A 6,330-nucleotide genomic window follows, 5' to 3' on the forward strand; every position below is an offset into this window, starting at 1 on the left:
TTGCTACTAATTTCATCATACGAATTAGTCTATTCATTACTAAAAATCTTCTTTATGTCTCGTATAAATGTATAGAAATTGTAATTCATTATATTTCTTATCTATAATATTGTATTTTCTTCCTATTTGCCAAATCACCAAAATTATTTCCATTTTTATGACTGAAATTGTAGGGCCACATATCTTAATTTTTTATCTGGAATATTACTTGATTTTTAAGCTTCAAATAAATTATTATTATACAAGCAATTTCAATATCAAACTAAATTTTTTTTTAACTTTAACGATGCAATTTCTGATGTTTTAGACAGCTGCTTAAAATTTGAATAATTTATTTTGTATTTTTTACTAGTTTAACCTTTTCTGTTTCAAAAGGTATAAAAATTTGAAATAGGCGTCTCTATTTAAAAAAACTTACACACAACGCCGCGAAAAATTAGCTGTTGTTGCAATTGAAGAACACGATAGCGTATTGACCGCAATTTTGAACTTTTGATAAACATGATCGCGGGATTTATTGTAAGAGATTTCATGACGAAACATAACCTTCCATCAATTTCCCCAATGTTACCGTTGAATTTTCCCAAAGACTCGTCTATCTTTGATTTTCTGCAACACCAATATACTAAATTTCTTTTTTACGTTTATAAGTTTTTTCAGTTAATTTGCGCTCCAAAATTGCAACACAGCAGAGCATGACGCAACATTAAAAACTGAACAAAAACTGAAATCGGACTAATTCAGTTGTTTTTAATAAACAGTTCTTTTATAACTTTATAAATTTAAAAAACAAAGAACTGATGCAAGACATAGTAGGATGCCATCTCTGGCAATAGGGAGACTACACTTTACTTGAGAATGTGTCAACAATTTGGCACTTGGAAAAATATGAAATCGTAACACTCCATACATGGTGTATATCTATAATGTATATCAATGAATGTCGTTTTGAAAAACCATCCAAACTACTCGCTTTGTCAACAAGTTTATTCAAAACATGCAATCAGCAAATAAAATGAATAAAAACAATATAACCAATTTATTATTACAACGATATTAACCGCATGTTTGCTATATAATGCGGTGTCACAATAACGCTCACATGTGATTATTGAATATTTTGCAATAAAATTGTTAATCTAAAAAAACTTTGCTTAAATGAAACATATTAGGTAGGCCCTACTGAGAAAAAAAACCAAATTTCTACCCTTCTAAGGACGGTGGGAAATTATTAACAAACGAATACTATCGCGCACCTCCTACGATAACAAAACTTCAAATTCAGCTATCTACTGTCGAAGATTGTACTTAATAAAACTCCAAAAAAATATAAACCCCAAGATTAACTTTTGGACGTTAAACAAAGTTAACTGCTTAAGTTATCAGCATTAAATTTATCAATGGCAAACATTAGGGAAGCGTTATTTTGGCTGACGAAGATTAGAAAAATCCATTTGAGTGCACATTCCATTGTTTTTGAATAATTCGTATTTTCACATTTTGTCTTTATTCATATTACAAATATTGATAAAATATGTAAAAAGTGGGTATCTGCTGTAATCTTGACCTTGTTGATCCAAGCTTATAACTGCCTTAAATGTTAGAGTAGCCTAGAAAACTCAATATACGATATTCAATCAGAAAAAACGTTTCATTTTTTAATGCACTAGCTTGAGAAAAGCAGGTAGTGCCTGTGCTTCTGACTATTTGCTACTACATGCGCTCATTTTTTTTAGAACTGTTTAAACTTTAATTAACTTAATAAAAACTACAAATCTTCAGAACAGAAAATTTAATTTGGCAAATCAACATTAAATAACGAATAAAAACATCTTACAAAGAATAGCGTTCCCTTGTGCAATTTGGAAAAAATTCTGCAACCTGTCAGGAGTGAGCGATAAGGCTTCCAAAAAGGGATATCAAGCAAAAACATTTAGCTCAGTATTAGATTGTGTGGTAAATGAAAATATGCAAGCTAGGCTTTAGTTTAGTTTTAGTAATTAATTAGTATTAGTTAGTAAATTTCTAGCATTATGATTGTGTCATTTAGAAAAACAGTCATTCTATTTAACTTGAAAATGAGCGATCTGAAAAAAGTGATTTAAGTTTATCAAATGAATGCATCTTAATTTAATTTTTCAGAAAAATGATATAGCAGAATTTACTAGACGATCCGACGCCGGCAACACACAACCAATGCCGCGCTCGTACTAAACAAGTTAAAAATTACAAGTGATGTGTTTACAAAGACAATATAATTTCTAAAAGTAAATCTTTGGCTGCTAAGATTTTTAACGGTTCAATTTATAAAAATAGAAATATAATTCAACAAATTTGTACTATAGCAAAGATTATTGTTGTGTTATAATATCTTTTTTGATTCAACGGTTAATGCAGGAAGCAAGGAAATGAAGGCTGAGTACTAACCAAACATAATTTAACTTAATATAACTAATGCTAACTCAAGTTTAATTAAATAAATAAGCTTCTTAAATCATAGAAGCGTTTTTTAGTTTTCGTGATTGTTTGAAATAGACGCAAATAAATGAAAAAATTATCAAATATGCCATAGCTGCTAAAATATTATTAAACTAATAACACGAAATAAAATTAGAAGTGTTTTAAATTAACCAATTTAAAAACATCTAACCTTTGGAAATAAATTTATTTTTTAATAAAAAACATGTTTTCACGTAAATACAAAAAATACACACTCGTATTCCAATTGATATGAACTTGAAGCGAACGTATTGTACGATCACGGTAACAGATTTTAAGAAATCAATAAATATGACTTACCAGTTTGTAGAAATCAAACTGATTGTGTGGTACACTACAATATAAGAATATCAAACGCAAGCGTTTGCAATATCATTCAACAAATTTATTCTATATAATTTCTATGGTAACTCAACATGACTGCTGAGCGCCTCTTGCTTTACACATAAGGCATTGGATATGTGGCATTTTGGCGTATGGTTATCATTATACAGTTAAACAGAAATATGCAAAGTTATCTTAAAATTTCTTGAACCTTTCAGACATAGCCGTTTGTTTGTATGAACGAGTGTCTGAGGCCGGAAGATACAAAAAACAAAATAGACAACAACGAGGTCGTCATTCCTTCCTTGCTGCAACCTCCCCTAAGTTGGACCTACGTAGAGTGAAGCGCAGATATTTCCAAGAACGAAGGTCACAATCATTTATCTTAAAACCGCCACCATTTTTGTCTTAGTTAGAGGCAATCAGAGCCCAGTTCACCAATTGAAAAGACGACTAGAATTTTCTGAAGACACAGTAAGGAACACAGTTTCGTTTTATTCCAAATTTTCGGAGCGGATTGACGCGGCTCGCTGGATGAGATTCGGCAAAAAGAATGTTTAGCATCATTTTTTTTACACATTTTTATCATTCCGTCATTTGATTTTATGTCTACGTTTATCACCACAGTTTGTTTTCATATCTAAAGTGATCTAAACTTTATCCGTTTTCATGGGTTTAGGCTGACATTCCCTTAAATTATTATCCAAATTCATTTAGGTTGTTACATTCCTTCTATTTCACAAAACAATAAGTACATTTTTGGATTTATTTTAATAAAAAATTTTCTCCAATTAATATTTTCAGTTTTAACTTTTCTTTCCTACTCGATGGAGTTAGAATCCGTTCGTCAAAAAGTTATCAAATTAAATTTTCTTGCAATGAAAAATGTACGTCACTAAAACATAATAAACATCCGTTTTGTATTGTTTGTATTCTTAATTGTTTGAAAAGTTGGAACAGATTTTGAAACTTTTGTTAATGAACATGAATTTAACACATAAGTTAGTGCAATTAATTTCCTTCATTCAGGAGGCAAAATATTTCATTGCATCAATTTACAACGCAATCACAATTTTTCTTTTTACTAATTTAAAAAAATTAACAAAATGAATAAAAAATTTAAAATAGATTATGCAACTTGAAAAATTTAAAAATATATGTTTAGGTATAATACGACTATCTAATACGAAAATTGCAATTATGATGGCTGGACGGTAGTCAATTTATTAGTGAGTTGCATTTCATCAACTTCAAATAAAAAATTTCGGTTTTATAAGCTAGTGAAAAAGCGCACAAGCGTGCGTACGTACACACAGACACAAACAAACATACAAACACGCACACATACATACACACACGCACACTTTCACACACTTTATTGTCTGCGAACAAAGTTATATTTATTATCAGTGTAACATCAACTGTAGACACGCATAAAACGACATTGAAAATTATGATAGAAAAACCACGTAGAATTCAAAAATTAACATACGTCCCTACAACTTTTTCTACACGAATACATGGAATATAATTTGATATATTTAGTGAATATGTAATCAAAAAATGGAAGGAAATGTTGTTTAATATATGAGTATTTCCGTTAATTATGAAAATTCAATAAATAATATTAATCAGAATATAAAAAATTATAACATCAACAAGCCAAATAAAATTAAAATAAAAAAAAATAATTATTACAAATGAAAAAAAAACTTGCGTTAGGTGCTTGTGACCGCATAAAGTATTATTAATACAATCAACTGCACTGAGAAATACAAAGACACATAACATTTATTAAAAGATATCTCAAAACAAAAAATTGAAAATTGTCAAATATAACGTTACATAATTAGAACAGATAGAATTGAACAAATAAATATCACAGAAACTGATTTTGAAATGAAAAACGTTAAATGCTCACTATTTTATATTAACTCTGAACTTACAAGCTGAACAAAAAATTGGGACTTAACACAAAAGTTTATGAAACGAAAACTAATATACTTTTAGTATATTGTAAGCCAAAAATCACTCACAACTTTACGTCACAACGTAATGCATATATGTAAGTATAGGCCACAATAGAAAACTACAACTTCATGTTCTCGTTAACATATCAGGTAACTGAATTAATTGGTAATATTATTAATTATCTTGTGATTCATGCCAAAATTTTCATACAAAGTAAAATTGCGTTTCTTAATTATACATTTAAACGCTATCGCTACGATATTAAACATAATATGGCATCTGTATTAAATTTGAATGTCTGAGTGCAGTTTGCATCCTTGCAACCCACTCCAAAAGACATTTATAAAAAAATCTGATTTTTTTATATAGAATCCTAATCTTTAAATCAGTCATTGGTTATTTTCAAACGTACCTTGCCGTTGTTTTGAATAAAATTTTTTTACGATGAAACCAAAGGTCAAATGTCTAAGATATGTACAAGATTTTGAAAATGTTGAGTGATTTTTATTGATACTTGTTTCATCAGAAAAGTTTCGCAGCTTATTCATTGTAATAGTTCTTAAATGAAGTTTTGGCAATGTATGTAGCAAAGATGTGGTTCCCAAAAAAATTAGTAATGGACGATAGAACGTGACGGTTGGAGTAGCATGGTGTGATGACCCAGCAAAAAACAGAGACAAAGAAACAAACATTTAACGACAGAGCTCGAACCGGTTTTTAGAATTAACTACTTGATAAATAAATTGAAAAACCAGGATAAAGAGTTAACAAAGCAAAAGATAGATATTCAAAAAGCGAGTTAGATCAAGATATAGGAGTACCATGTTCCTTGTCTTTTATGAGGACTGAACTGGTTCGCACCTCAAAGATTATCATTCGGCTCGCAGAGCCATAATGTAAAAAATGGTAATTTATATCAGGGGGCGTTAATGTAAAGCCTTTGAGACAAATAAATTACAACTGGAATCAACGACTAATGATTTCTCACTAGGACAAATAAATGGCTTTGTTTGTATTGCTTACAAAATAGTGCCAAAAAGCGAATCAGGGCAAAAATTTCAATTGAAGGAAAAACATGACCATGAGCGTGGGTTAGGAAGACATTAAATAAAGACCTTAAAAAATAAAGACGTGGCATGGGTGGGAATATTCAAAAGAATTCATGAAAAGGGCGACTTAGACAGGCACATTCAACAGAATTCACGATAAAGGTTTGAAAAATATAAGATTACAACTTGACAAAGAGACTACTAGACGCCAACATAGAATCATTAAGAAGGTGAATTAATCCTCAGCTTCATTAATAAAATATTACTATTCTAAATTATAAAACTTATGTTATCATTATTATAAAACATAATTAGGCTGAAAATTCCAATCTCTAAATGATCGCTAACTGAACGGCTCTCAAAACAAATCACATTTTTGAAGGATAAATAAATTTTAATCTCCCTTTAACGTTTTGGAAATTATTTTTTATGGACTCTAACTCTTATTTAAGATAAAATAACGTGCAGTTGGTAAAACTTCCTAAAA

This window comes from Helobdella robusta (genome assembly GCF_000326865.2).
Source record: "Helobdella robusta unplaced genomic scaffold HELROscaffold_55, whole genome shotgun sequence".
Lineage (NCBI taxonomy): Eukaryota > Metazoa > Annelida > Clitellata > Rhynchobdellida > Glossiphoniidae > Helobdella > Helobdella robusta.